The sequence below is a fragment of the Anomalospiza imberbis genome, chromosome 4 (assembly GCF_031753505.1).
Source record: "Anomalospiza imberbis isolate Cuckoo-Finch-1a 21T00152 chromosome 4, ASM3175350v1, whole genome shotgun sequence".
Lineage (NCBI taxonomy): Eukaryota > Metazoa > Chordata > Aves > Passeriformes > Viduidae > Anomalospiza > Anomalospiza imberbis.
The window spans coordinates 25,228,301-25,243,216 of record NC_089684.1 but is presented as its reverse complement, the minus strand read 5'-3'; the positions used below and the strand labels follow the sequence as shown (position 1 = coordinate 25,243,216).

The following is a 14,916-nucleotide window of genomic DNA, read 5'->3' as shown; positions in this document are numbered from 1 at the left end:
CTGGAACACTGTTGCTTATGTTTTCTGAGGTAAGAATCAACAATGGTTTTGGTATTTGTCCCTGAGTCTTGAGAATATTCAAGTCAAGACTCAAGCCAAATTTTTAAACAAGTCTGTAGATTGAGTTTCAATTTTTCTTCTGGTTCAGACGGTGTTTTAGGGTGATGTCATCTGAGGAGCCATTCAAACCATAGGATTATTTGGCCTGAAATGGCTGAAGAAATTATGGGGGTTTTTTTACATCACAGTATCTCCTGAGATCTTCTGAAACACATTGCCATCTCATGCCCATCATTTCAGTGGAACCTGGATTTTAATTCTCCTGGTTTAGAAGGTGGCTGGTGGGAATGGTTCACACTGAAGGTTCCTGCAGAGCTGGAACTGGTGTCTGATCACTGAAAGGGTGAGGGCAGGGCTGAGCTCCCAAAGGTCACACCACACGTGCTTCCCTCGCTGTGCTCTGCAAAGCCAAGGAACAGGGCAGAGCTTCGCCTGGAGCACACACAGAGACCCTGTCACTGTGTCAGCAGGGACCATCAGAGCTGTGTTAGGGGCTGGGCTGGTGCCCCTGGAGCCAGCACTTAACAGGGCACAGCACTTTCTGCTAAGTGTTCCGGGCAGTAGCACAGTGATTGCCTAACATGTATTTTTTCTGGATTGTAACAGCTGTCCCTCTGGCTCTTCAAGGACGTGTGGGTCATAGCTGCTTTACATCCAAGCATATTTTTCCATCCTTTGTCATATAGCAACTGAAGACCTATAAGGGCCTTATTTCTGTGCCTCTTTTAAAAAGAATGTCTGAAATAGGGAGCCAATACCAAATTTGGGGTTCTTTTTTAAACCTCATTATTTGTCTAAGCATTGGTAGGACTGATTCATTCTGCTGCCAGGATGAAATCCTCTAGGCTGGCTTTTTACACAAAAGGATTTTGTTTTAAGCATTTAAAGTGTGAAAATGTTTCTATTTATAGAAATAAGTCACCTTTGACCAGAAATGGAAAAACTTCAATATAGAAGATAACAAAACCACAACAAAATCTGTGTGACTGTCACTGCCATGACTTTGACAGTAAAAGTTGTGACTTTTAGGGTTTTTCCATAAGCTGTTGGAGAAAACTCTGTGATTGAATGAGGCCAGAGAAAAAACTTGTGAGTTAGTAAAAAATCAGAATGTTTTTCCTGTGGAAAACACTGGTATCATGAAAAGTGTTTTTAAACTGAGTGTTGAAAGTAAAAGATATTGTATTTTGAGTAAGTTTGCAATATTGGTGGTATAGCAAAATGTTAATCTGAGATCCCAGTTCTAGGACAGGTCTATTTCCTTTCCAGTTAAAACAGCCTTTCCAGAGGGCACAGCTCCAGCAGTGCTAAGAGTGGTAACTAAGAGCCCAGATTTCTGTGCCCAAGGTGAGTGTCTCCCCAGAGCATTATGAAGTTGAATTCCTCCCTCAGGTCATTTGACAGATGCATTTCTTGCCCTGCCATTTTGTGTCTCCAGCAGAGATAACATTCCTTGGCTGTGCCTTGATGCCGAGGATCCTCTCCCTGGGAGGCAGGAGCTTCCAGGGCCATGAAGATTATAAGCCCTGGCTCTATATGGCTAAAAATCCTTTGCTGTACCTGAGAAAATGAATGTCTTCGACTGAGGAATGAGACTGGGTGTGGGTCTCAACTGGGTTGTTCTTTCCATGGGAAAGATTCTGGGTAAGCCTGGGATGAAAAGTGTGTCTGAGTCCCGGTAACTCATTACTACTGGTGGAAAAAGGATTAGGAGGGATATCAGCCTCGGTGAGGGAAGGGGTTTGGAGAAGGGGGTAGGAATTATGCTGAAGCCCCTGTTCATATAGGAACCACCACCTCAGGTACCTTCAGCTTCTCACTCTCAGAATGAAAGCAAGCAAAACTTCTCTAGGCTTGGCAGAGGTGAAGGAGAAAGAAAAGACATATGCCCAATTAATCACTGCCATTGGCATATGCTCTGTTAGTGGGGAAGGAGAAGTAAAGAGTCAAGCTTGTACAGATTTACATTTTTGCTAGTGAGTGACCTGTGCATAAGATGTGTCCTAGACAAGCATTGTTGGGTCTTCTTTGTCCCTTGAAAACTGTAACAATTTGTATTCTAATTCTATTATTAAGTCTGACCCATACCTTGATGTTAACTGACTGCATTCATATCCTAAAGCTTCAATTATACTGTGGAAGTTCAGTATTTGAAAAACTGTTGCTTATCCATGATGACTTAACCCTACCTAAGAAGCACTTGACTAAGGAACTTCTTGAATTTTTCCAAGGCCTAAAGTTTTTACAGTTGTTTCATTCACACTTAGCTGGCCTGATCCATGCAAACACTTTGTTTTTCTTTACAATTAAAATATTTCAGCTGCCATGTGAAATATGTGAGACTTTTTAGACTTGTCAGAAACTCAGCTGGATGGCATTGAGTGTTTGCACAGCAGCTTATAACAGTCCCAAGAATAATTCCTGGATCGACTTTCTGGCTATTTTCAAACTAGTGAAAAATATGAATTGCTGAAAAAAACCATTTTGCTCCTTAGCATATGATTATTTTCCCACTTTTTATTTCACTGTTGGTTATTTGACAGCTTAAAACACATTTCCTCTCTTCCATCCCAAAATGAACATGTGACTGTGGATTACCCATCAGACTTTGACAGTCTTTTGGTCCTACAGCACATCTGGAAAGGGATTTCTGGGTTTTGTTTTTGGTTTTTTTTTTTTTTTTTTTTTTTTTTTTTTTGTTTGTTTGTTTGTTTTTTTTTTTCCTTTTTAAAGCTAGAATGTACCAGTTCACTGGCCATGTGTTTAGCTTTCATTGAATTTTTTTCTTTCTTCCAGTTTTTGTTGTTTTGGTTATAGTTTTTTAATAATCATGATATACTCACCTTGTTTTTTGCTCTTCAGTGATCATAGCATCAGTAGCCATAAGTGTATCATCAGCAGCCATTAGTGGACAGACAGAGGACTGAGATTCCTGATGTGACTGTGAGACAAGGGGAGTGTCAAGCTCACTCCCATCCTACTGAATCTGAAGCCTGGAGGAGCTTTTCAATGCAATTCTGCTCCCTTTGCCATTATAAATAGTAGTCTGTAACTGAATTTAGCCTGCTTTGCTAAACTCAGTGTTCAGAGACTTCCAAGGAGCTGGTCAGGCTGTTGTCAGACCTGTGTGCCTTAGGAAGCAGCATATATGAACAGTCTGTTGTGTGTGAAACACCTTTGACACTTTCTGTGTTTCCAGAAATACAGCTGCAATGAAGTAAAGATGACCTTGGTGAAGGCTTAGGTCAAAGCTGACTGTTTAAATAAATTAAAAGGTGGTTGGTTTAGATTACATATAAGAAAAGAGTCTTTTGCAATGAGGGTTGGTACAGCACTGGAACAGGTTACCCAGAGAGGTGAGGAATCACCAGGAAACATTCAAGGGGCTGGTTGAAGATGTCCCTGCTAATGGCACCTCTAAAGGTCCCTTCAAACCGAAACTATTCTATGAATCTGCATTTCTCAGTGTGCAGCATCTCTTGATTGACCACTGGGTCTGTTTTTGTGCCTGGATGTTTACAGTCAATCTCTGCTCTCGCTCTGTCTGGTGAATATAACACTCAAGTGTTGCAAGGAGGGGGACTGTGGCATGTGAAGGCACCTCATGCTGAGGCAGGTGCCCAGAAGAGCTGGGTCATGAGAAACCTTGCCCTGGGCATGGCAGCTCTGCAAGATCTGTGGTAAAGTCGTCATCACCAGTGGTAACTGGAGAAATACTAGCAGACATCTTCTAACAACTGATTAATCCAGGGTTCGGCACTAGTTCCAGCTGTTGACAATTATCCTCCTGTGGCTTTGCTGAGATGTGGTGTTTGTCACAATAGATCTAACCTGTTAAACAGACACTGCTTTTTGCTCCACCAGGGTTGCCTTTAGTGACAGATAAAATTATTTCAGTGTACAGAGGACAAGGTCCTTCAATTTGTTAAATTTGCCAACTGCATTTGGGAGCCTGAGGGATGAAAGGTGTCACAGAAATGTAAAGTGCTATTACTTATCCAAAATCACTCTACTCTGTTTTCCTAAAAAAAACCCCAAACAACCACATATACTTCTTTCCTGCATTTTGTTCAGTCTTTGGTTGGTTCCTTTAAATCTGCACACAGAACTGCTACCACTTAGTGCCTGGATCTTGACTGTGTCTCAGGCATTTTATCTGACCTTTTGTAAGGCAGTTATTTCCCTTACCTGTTTCTCCAGTTACTTGAGCAATCTGTTTTCTGTGACTAATTTTAAGACACCGATTTTCAGTGCTTTTATTTAAACACACAGTTAGTTTAAGCATGCAAGTGAAGTTCATAAAGCTCAGCAAGTCCAAATATTTTTGTTATACTCACTTGATAGGTTTACTGTATTTTCCCATGTCTTAGCATTAATTACAAACAGCTGAAATAGAAAGGCCTAATGAAGAACTAATCTTGATGTGAGAGCAGGAAAGAGAGAGAGGTGTGGGACAGGAATTCAGTAATCCTCTGGCTGGAGGTTTAGTTGTACCTAAACACTGTCATTCATGGAGCCAACTTAAATTGTCAGTCAAGAACCTGTCAGTCTAAACAAGTCTGAAGCGTAAAGAAGTTTGCTTTAGTTGGCATTTAACTATTCCCTTGGTGTCCAATTTTTAGCTTTAATCAGAATATATCACAGAAGAGAGGGTTCAGTTTGATCCAGCCGTGTGAGGTATTGCATGTAGTTGGCTTGTCCTCAGAGAAGTTTCAGATCCAGCTTGCAGACATGGGAGTGAACAATATCAGCAAAGAAAGCAGTTTCTCAGAAAGAACATCTGAGCAGTTATTCAGGTCTCAGGTTTCAGAGAGCAGCATTTCCAGTATTTTACTTACTTCTGTAAGAAAAGGAAAAAAGGGAACCCTCCTCTGCATGTTAGAGGGCATGATAGTAGATCTATAGGGATAGATAATATAGATAGTAGGGTTAGATAATTTCTCATGTGATCTCTGTTGCCTTCATGAAAATTTAAACCACACTGGAGATAAGAAACAATATTAGCTAACAAATTATAAACCATCATGTTCTAAAACTATCACTAATGTATATAGTAGCTCCAATATTGTGTATAAATTTTCCTCTGAAAGGCACTATTTATGGAAAAAGTTGTACAGTAACCAAAAAACGTACTGTAACAATATTGGATGTCTGTGTTATTTGGTGAATTTGAACTTGGAGCATATAAAGTAATGGAAAGAACTGAAGTCCACTCCCAAACAGATCTACAGTCAGCAGATCAGGTCAACAGGCGAACCCAAAAGGTAAAGCATCAAGATGCCTGTGTACAACTGACTGAAAGGCAGCAGCTAATAACAGGGCATCTTCAGAGCACAGAAGGAGAACCTCTCAGGTCAAATGATTGAATGGAAGTAAGGTGGTTCAGTAGGGAATGAAACCCAAGGATGAAGTAATAATGACCAACAAACAGTACTAGTGTCTAAATTATGTATGACAATGACACCATAATTTGACTTTTATAATAATGCATAACACCATACTGTGTTTTCTTCAAATAGGGTTTTTTTTTTTTTTTCCTATTCTGGCTGCCTATACATTATAGCCTAACAAATTCATTGTGTCTTTGGGCCATAAAACGCCAAAGTAAACTTTGTTTTGAAATCTAGGCCTCCAGTCTAGGAATTTCAGCAGTATTCTCCTGCTTTTGCAGATTAACCATGTGGTATATGTTCACCATTCTTGAAGTTTTATATCTGTAGTTCAATTTCTACTATCTTTAAAATAATCCGTTAAAAGTGTTAATCTGTGGGCAGAAATAGTTTTAAGATTCTCCTGAGGAGCTGTGAGCACTGTCATACCCTAAATGGAGGGGGCATGTAAGTTTCTTGAACTGTGTTAAATTGTAGTTTCTACCTCCTTTCTCTACTACTTTGAACCTTTTCTTCTTCAGACAAAACTCATTCTCACGTATCCTTTCCATTCCGTTTTTAAAAGGGGAACACTGAAACCAAGTATGTGGAAAATATTAATACATTAAAAATAAAAAATTATATAGGCATAGAAATCTAACTACTTTCCTGATGTCTTTCTGGCCAGAGTGCGAGAGAGAGGTTCTCAATGAGCATGCCTGACATAAGATCCCTGCTCTTTCCATCATGTTCCAGTGCCTCTGAAATGCTCAGCTTTACAACCATGACACCAACAAGTTGCTGTGAGGTAAGAAATTCCTGTGACCCATTCACTGCTGCTCACTAAACTTTCTGTGGCTATTCAAGCATCTCTGTGGCAGGGAATGCTTGAATGTTAAGGCATATTCTGCAAGTGAAGTTTTGGTAAGTTCAGACTAAGTTGCTGGGAAGTGGTTCTGTTTTATACCTTGTTTCCTGACAGCCCTGCAAGAAACCCAGCTGCAGCTTAGGCATGTTGTTGCTCACTTGTGCAGCAGGGCAGAGCCACCCTAACCTGGCCAAGGGGGCTCACGGGCCGTAGGGATGGAGCACAGGGTGTGCAAAGGGAAAGCTGGACCCAGGTTTGGCCATCCAGTAGAGCCTGGGGAAAGTGGGGTGGTGGGGGGTGCCCAGCTGTTGTTTCCAGCCACCCAAAGGGGGGTTCCAGGGAAGGCAGAGCCAGGCTCCTTCCAGCATAACCTCAAGAGGCCAGGGGCACGAGTTGCCAAAAGAGAAATCCCAGGCAGCACCCTTCATGCCAGGCTGCCCGCTTGGGACTGCAGGGCAGCAGGCACAGCCTTAGGTACAGAGTCTCAAAGGGTGCCCTGCCTCGGTGGTGGCACTGCAGGGGCTCGGGTGCTGCCAGCATGGGCTGGGCAGAGTCAGCCAGCTGGGCTGCCCTGGAAACGAGCTCCTCTGGGTGCCCATCCTTTTTAGAAATATCTATCTATCTATCTATCTATACACGCACACACATATATATGCACATATATACATACATATATATATATATATATATATATCAGTTGTATAGGTGAGTGTGTATGTATATAAATATATGTGTGAGTGTGTTTGTGTATATATATGTATGTACTATTTTTTTAAATTGTGAGCTATTTGAGTGAGGATAGGGTTTGTTTATTTGCTTGTTTCAAATCATCCTTTTGCACTTGGGACAGCGGTGGTGTGCCCAGTGAGGGTGACTGACAGGTCGTGTGGCTTGCTGGGGGCTATGCTGTGCTTCGATCGCTGCCGGAGCTGGCAGCCTGGCAGCCCAGGAGGGGCTTGCGAGCGGCTTTTTAAAGCCTGGGATTTCCAGCGCTCCTCAGGATGAGTCGCAGCTCGGCAGCCCTGCACAGAGCAGATGTGCGGAGGGGAGGGAAATGCTTTCGGCTGAACCCAAAAAGTACGTGCCAGGAGGAAGGCTTCAGGAAGTGGGAGCTGGGCAGGGAGGAGGGAAGGGAGCATTTCTCTTCTGCTTCATTTTCTAAGGAATAATTTAAATAGATTGCTTCTCTTCTAGAAGGAAAATCTCACTAAAGTTGTTTTAATGTGAATTTTGATATTTATTTTCTTTGTGTGTGTGTGTGTATGTTTTCTTTGTGCAGTTGTGTTTCGATTTTTAGGACTAATTTGGAGTATTGGCTGATGGGAGAACTGGTTGTGCAAGGGCTTGATGTAGCAGGAGGCTGCTTACGATGGTATTTGTTGCATCATCAAGAGCTGATTGATTAAACCTTATTGGATCTGATCCATAATAGCAGGAACATTTTTATGAGAAAGGAAATATAAATGATGTCCTAAAGCAGATTTCAGAGCTGTTATCCTTTTGTGGAGCCTATTAATAGAATGTAAAGCGACCTAAATGAAGGGCTGTAGAAAGGCTTGTCAATAGTTTATACATTAAGCTAGGATTATTTGAACACATTCATAGTAAAAAGAGGATTTTCTTGTGCATTACAAATTAGTTATGATGCTTTGAGGCAGAAGACTGAGATAGGTTAGCAAGCTAAATATAAAGAATTTGTGTACCTCTGTCCTCATACAGCCCCATCCCTGTATACCCTGACCATATATCATTACAATATTTTGAAGAGATTTTAGTACAGAAGATTAACTGCTAAATCTTTACTAACTTGTGTGGACTTAGTTTTATTAGCCAGCCCAGCCCTGGCATTCAAAGAAGTCAACCAAGAATATTTGTTTCTTGTCTAAAGAGTGGAAGAGAAAAGGTTATGGGAATGTTGTGGGAGAAACTCCAGCTGGGAGGGAAGCTGTGGATTTTGTTTCATTGCAACAGGTCTTGGAATAAGTGAGATAAGAAGCTGGGGCAAGCTTTTTCCAGAGTCATTTAAAGTAACAAATAAGTGGCGAGCAAAAAAGAATTTGAGCATGTAACTCATAACTCCAAAGTATTTACCAATATTTTGTTCTGGCACTGCTAAAGGTCTTAATTTTCAGTTTGTCTTTTTAATCCCATCTTTACTGCAGTGACCCTTTTTCTGTTAAATTTTCTCTAAAGTTTCTGAGGAAATCCAAATTTTGTTCCCTGTCATTATATACTCACCAAATTTTCAACTAGTTCACATCCTATATTGCTGTCTCTTGCCACAAGCTTAGCTGTGCAAAATCATGTGTAAATGCAACTAAGTAAGTTGATCAAGGGATCTCAAGTTGAAATTTGGTTGACTTGCTTTGGCTGCCTTAAGAGGTTGCAAATTATACCCCCCTAGGATGTCCTGTATTTCCAATGCCCTGAGGTGCCAGCCTGGAGAGAGAGGGTGGCTGCTGAAGGTGATCTGCTGAGTCCAGCAGACCCTGCCTAAGCAATTGGGAAGCAGCATTCAGTGCACAAACAGGACCCAGAGCAGAGATGTGTTGTCTGCATATTGTTGCAGGTGGTTAAGCAAGGCTGGTCACACTCCTAAACCCTTAGGGCATGACAAAGCAGTATCACTGCATGAGATGATTCAGCCTTTGGTACCTGAGAGATTTTCAAAGTTATGCAAACTTAATAGAAGCAAGGAGTTGCAAGACATTGCAGCTGCAATACAAGTCAAACTCTCTCAGTCCTGAAAAGCAGGAAATCTGAGTGCAGAGGTGCAAGGAAATTTAAGTAGTTACTCATAATGCAGCTGAGAGGAAGCACCAGGCTGACTTGCATATATTGATTTCATGCTGCTAGACACTCTTTATAAATTCTGTGGTAAGGACAGCCACCCTAGGAAAGTTTTAAATTAAAGGATATTGCTCAGACTTCACCTGCAGCTTTGGTAGGGACTTGAAAGCATGCTTGGCAGGTAAATAAGTCAGCAGTCAGAAATGCCTGGTACAGATGGTAGTCGGTAGCTGAACGTGTGATGTGGCACATGCAGAATGCAGGGCATGGTTCGAGGATGCAGCCTGGGGCTGCTGTGCTGCTCGATCATCCCATGTGCCTGTGCCAGCCTGTTGCGGTGAGGTCTGAGCTGGGAGTTGCCAGCTGATCCTTCTGAGAACAGCCCGTGGAGTGGTATCAGCAGCTTCGTTTGACAGCATTTGCAAAGTTCAAACATACCCTAAGCAGAAAGCCCAAGAAACAGGGAGAATGGACTATTCTGATTTTTGCTGATCCCTCTGGACTGACTGCTATCAGCACAGCTGTGCTGCCAGTGAAATGACTGAGTAGGTGAAACCAAGCACTTGCTGGCTGCATGATATAATGGGCAACATTTAAACAGCTCCAGTTAATCTAAACCTCCTAAAGCAACAGGAAAGAACTCACTTTGTGCTTTGCAAAGTTAGCAATGCCTAAAAAAGGACTTGATCTCAAGTCAGAAGGAAAATTGTTTGGTTTGAATTAAAAAAAAGGACAAAGTATTTTCATCGAACTTTCTGCAACCAATAAGGTAGTGCTCAATAAATTACCTGCCTTTTGTTGAGAAAGAAAAATATGCATATTTTTGATATCTTCTGATATCTTTTTCTACAATTTCTGTACTAAAACTCATGTAAGTACTCAAATGATATAATTGACTTTACTATGACAGGGAAAGGGTCAGCATGGCTTAGAAACATGCAGTGTTGTCACCGTGCAACTGCTGCCATGAGAGGTCCCTCCCTCCATGGTGCTGCAGAGACCATTGCTCCACAGCTGAGCGATAGCAAATGAAGGTGACTTCATGAGCACCAGGGAGATGCTTAGTGGATCAGTACTGGCACTTTGGAAAACTCCAGTGGCACTGCTGTAGGTAAGTGCCAGTCAGTTACTCCTCAGGCAGCTGGTGAGGGAAGGCATCATGGCTCAAATGCTGGAGGGCTGCAGGATCTGCAGTGTTTGCTATCCCTCCTCCACAGCACAGGATGTAGTGGTCTGATGGTGTCCTGAGTAATGTTTCAAAAAACTTAAATAACCCATTTGTAACAGAATTCTTATGTATTTAGAATCAGTGGCTGTCAAATTGCTTTGCACTCTGTCATTAGCTCAGTGTTTGATACAGCACAACTAATAGCAATGAACTTTTGCTGAAGTTCAATGCAATTTTGCAATAGTAACTATTTGTGTTCAGTGGGCTTTTACTCCTGGAGAAAACTCGAATATCTCTCTTACCCCCACAGGTGTTGTGAGCAAATTGTTCCTTCAGCCGTTTTTCCATTGAGAGATGCTCTTTAATGCAATGCTTTTCCAGAGCTGGGTGGGCAGAAGTAGGTCCAGTGTGAAGTCAAATCTAATACGGACATGACCTGAGGCAGGCACAGTGCTTTGTTAGATTTCTGTTTTTTGAGATTCTCTGTTGAATATTACTTTGCTGGCTTTTTTATATGCTTTTTAACATAAAGGTGTTTATATACTTTTTAGCATAAATGTTCTTTCCTGTAAATGACACTTTTCTTCTTAACTTAGAAAAGGAAGCTGTCTTGTGCTGAGATTCTCTGTTCTGGCAGTTCATCCTGATTCCAAGCTGATGTTGCAGAGGCAATGTAGGAGATGCTTCAAATCTACCCCATATCCAGAGATTATCATAAGGATGAGAGGAAGATGATGTTTCCTAACATAGATGTGCTAAAATTTTTGTTAGTTTTTGTAGAGTCATGAAAAGTGGCCTGTAGAATTAAAACAAGGGACTACATTAAAATAACTGCATAATCCCTAGTTTCAGTGGGTTACACAGCACAGTGGAGAGGGAAAGGATGATGCTTCCTTCACCACTGTATCAAAACTGTCTTGATGCTTCTCCAAACCAAAGCTGCTTGCTTTTCTGTAAGATATTTTTTCTTCTCTCAGGATAAGCACTGCCATGAGATAATTTTCTAAGAGATACAGACATTACTTATTCTATACACACCTATTTCCACCAAATGTGTCAATTTATGCTTTGTTATTTTAGTGCTTTAGAAATCTAAAAGTCTTGATTGCTGTAATTTATCTCTAATTATACTCATATTGCAGTTTTTTATTAGTTTGCAAGTGTTGCTTCAACCTTTGAACTGTCTTCAGTGCTGCAGTAGATTTCTAATTGTAAATGGAGCAGCCAGTTTCACTTGTTCATTTGGAGACATTGTTCTCTCTTCCTGTAGCAATGCTAAATCCACAAGAAATGTGTAGGTTCTTCAACCTTCATGGGGCTTGAAAAGCAATTACCTCCATCCTGGGTGAGAGTTTGTTTTACTCTTGTTTTAGAGAGTTAAGGGTGGTTGTGCTCGTGCCAGAAGGTTTCATTTGGCAAGAAAGGCATTCATTTGCCTTTTGATGCAGAGATAGGTCTCTTTGAACATATTTCACCCAGTAACTTTTCTCTCTTCCCAGTCATCTTGATTATCTCCATTACCTGTGGTGGCTTGGTGCTTTATGCTGAGTGTCTGGTGGGAATCTGTCAGGCTAAAATGCATTAGGCCATTGGACTTAACATTGTACCAGCAATCCAGTTAGAGTCTCTAAAATTAATCATAAAATACTTAAAAGGTGGATTTTCATGATGCTTAGGCACCTAACAGTGCACATAAACACCAGGGAGTATTTTCAGCACCTAAGGAAAACAGTAGGTGTTTTGCCAGCAGCGCAATCAATAGGTGTGAAGTGCCCAAATCAGTCATTTAATGTGGGATTTAAAGCCACAGTAGCAAAAAGAGTTGCAAATTAAGTGGAGCACTTAACTGCAGCCTCCCCATGTAAGAAATACTGTTTCTGCAGAGATTATCAATTGAAAGTATCTAAAGTCTCTGGGTGCAGAACAGCATTTAGGTTCACTTGGCTCTTTATGTCCCCAGTTTCCTGTGAAAGTAACAGAACGTAGGTAGGAAGATCAATTTACTGAGACAGAATACATGTCCTCAGGTAATTGAAATCCTATTTCCTTTCACTTATGGCTTTAACCCTTAATTATTAACTGTGAGTTTTGAAGGTTTTATTGCTGGCATTATGGAATATTTTATGTTGGATGGGTGGTTGTCAAGTCCTACCACCTGCTCCAAGCACAGCTCACTTCAACATTTTGACATTCTTTATGTTCATTCCCTCTGCACCTCTGGGAAGTGTCTAGCTCTGCCTTCTTCACACCCCACCATCCATGCATAGAGGGATATTAAACAGACACAAGCAGATATAATATGGAATAATGCTCAGGTTAGAGTGATCAGACAATTCTTGGATCTAAACAGAAACTGAATGCTACAGTGTTTATACTAATATCACACATGTGCTTGAAGTTAGCAGATTGAGAGTGTTCACTTGCTCTATTCCCAATGTTCTTCCTCTTAAAAGCATCTGTTGCCAGGTGTGAGACACAGGAGATGGTGGGGCTCTGATCTGACTATTTTTAGCAGTTTTCATGTTCCCAAATGTACATGATAGAATGACCAAATGGCATCAAGAAACTGGGTTGCCCTCCACCCTCAGCCATGCCACTCATGACCAAAATTTCTTTTTGAAATATGGAAATTAGCCTAGTTCGTGAAGAATGTCTGGTTTCAGACCTCCAGCTAAGAATATTTCCTACAGAAGAAAAAGTGCGTTTTTTACAAATAGTAAAATGTAGAGAAGGAAATCTACAGTTCTTTATGCCTGGCTAGTAAAAATTGTAAAAAAGTTTCATTGTAAGCTAAAGAAGTGTAATTCTACTATTGTATTGTATTTCCTTCGTCATTCACCTCAGTTCTTCATAGGTGACAGAAGAAGTCTAGAGCAGAGAATCCCGCAGGAACCAAACGACCACATTAGTGAAAATTATTAGCTGTTTTTATTTTAAAAAGTAGCATTAAAACACCCTACGGAATTAGTAAAAGTTGTTAACATCTTGCCTTAGCTGATTTATTTGGATGTGCTTTCATTTTGTAATCAGTCTTTGAAAAGTCAATGTCAACTGATGGGATTTTTTTCCATGGTCCTTAAAAATAAGCACAATATTTCATGGGATTTATTTAAACTGCAGGGCACGTTCCTCAGAGCAGTTTCCATGCACAAATCTTCCAGTAGCAGTTGAGTGAGTCTCCCCAAGAAGCTGAACAATGGAATGAAAATATTACTAACATCTAGACAAGGTTCATAAGGCCAGGGGTGGCTGGTGAAGGATGTGCTTTCAGCTGTCAATACTAAGGAAGATTTTTTTTTTTTAATTTAAATATAAAAGTTCAGCTGTCCAGAAGCCATAGTGTTTGTTGAAACCTCAGAGCAGATCTCAGAAACCACTGGCAGAGATCAGAATTTCAGTGTGTTGCCAACAGCTGTGGACAGGCAGACATTTCACCATGTACTTCTGTTAAATCCAGTAATGTGGGCCTTACTTGGGAGCTGAGCTCGTGCTGCTGGGGCTGATGGAGTGGGAGAGGGATTGTTCCCAGCCGACCATGGGTGCTGTGGCATTGCCTTGTCAGCAGTGGCAGCTGATGAAATGGCTTTTGACATGTGGTGGGCAGGCTGGAGCAGCAGCATCCTGGTATGAGGCATCTGTGGCTGATGAAATGGGAACAGCCATTATCTGGTAGCCTGGGATGAGTGAAACAGAGCAGGATGAGCTACAGGAGCTCAAAGGAGGCAGAGGAGGGAGAGCAGATCAGGTGAAGAGCCCAAGTTATCCTGAAGGGTTACAGAGCCAAGTGAGTTCAAAACACTCTCACCCCCAGGTGGCAAACAGAACAATGAGATATCTCTTTTAGGTGAACTTTGTGTTATTATTAAAGAACTCCAGTTAGCAGCAGAATGCTCAGAAGGAGAAAAATAACATATGAAAATATGCTACACAATAAGACTAAAAGAAATATTTGCTGTAGCTTCTCCCTGATGATGACTGCTAAATTTCTTACATTGAAGGACTTAACCAGCATATCATGTTCTGACCACCCATGTTTTTAACTAACATGCTCTAAGGCTATAAAATATATATACATGTCCTGAGCTTTCTGCCTACTGCTTTGCTGTTGCACTGTGCTAGCAGTCATCTGTTCCCTGATGGCCAAACAAATATGCACTGAACTGTGATAGTCCAGCTAATTTTGATGCAGTGTCAGCATTGATTAGATTTGTTCAGCGTGCTGCCTGCCCGAGCATGTACAGCTTGGGTTGTGATTTGAGGTGCATTTGGGCAGAGCATCAGATAGTTTTGATGTCATTTATGGCCAAGGGGACAATATGGTGAGTGTCTCAGGGGTCACATTAAGGAACTATCTGCACTGGCATGCAGGCCTGTGAAAGATGATAGGGGAAAGATAGACTGAGCCCCCAACTCAATTGAGAGTGAGCAGCTTCTGGTAGTGGGTTTCTATTTGCTTGTTTTTCAAAAATTTGTAAATCATGGTAGAATTTGGTTCTTTTGTGTCTAAGAACTGGATGCATTTAAATAGAACGTAAAATTTCTGTAGAGGAAAATATTGTGAAGACTTTGTTAATGTTACCTGTCTGGATTAGACAAATGCACTAATACTAGAACAGAAATGTTCTCAGGAAACATGCCTTTGGTACCTTGGCTTAAAATTT

At 41.2% G+C, this 14,916-nt stretch overlaps 1 protein-coding gene across 3 annotated transcripts in view; it reads left to right on the top strand.

Annotated features, from left to right (window-relative positions):
• The first annotated feature begins 7,282 nt into the window (after positions 1–7,282).
• LOC137472465 (melanopsin-like) overlaps positions 7,283–14,916 on the top strand; it is a 33,606-nt gene continuing 25,972 nt past the window's right edge. The window contains exon 1 of one of the 3 annotated variants that reach the window (XM_068187560.1): positions 7,283–7,374. The gene's annotated coding sequence lies outside the window, so the exon portion shown is untranslated. Of the gene's footprint in view, positions 7,375–10,025; positions 10,199–14,916 lie in introns of those variants that run through there. The other 2 variants (XM_068187559.1, XM_068187558.1) reach the window with 2 other exon arrangements.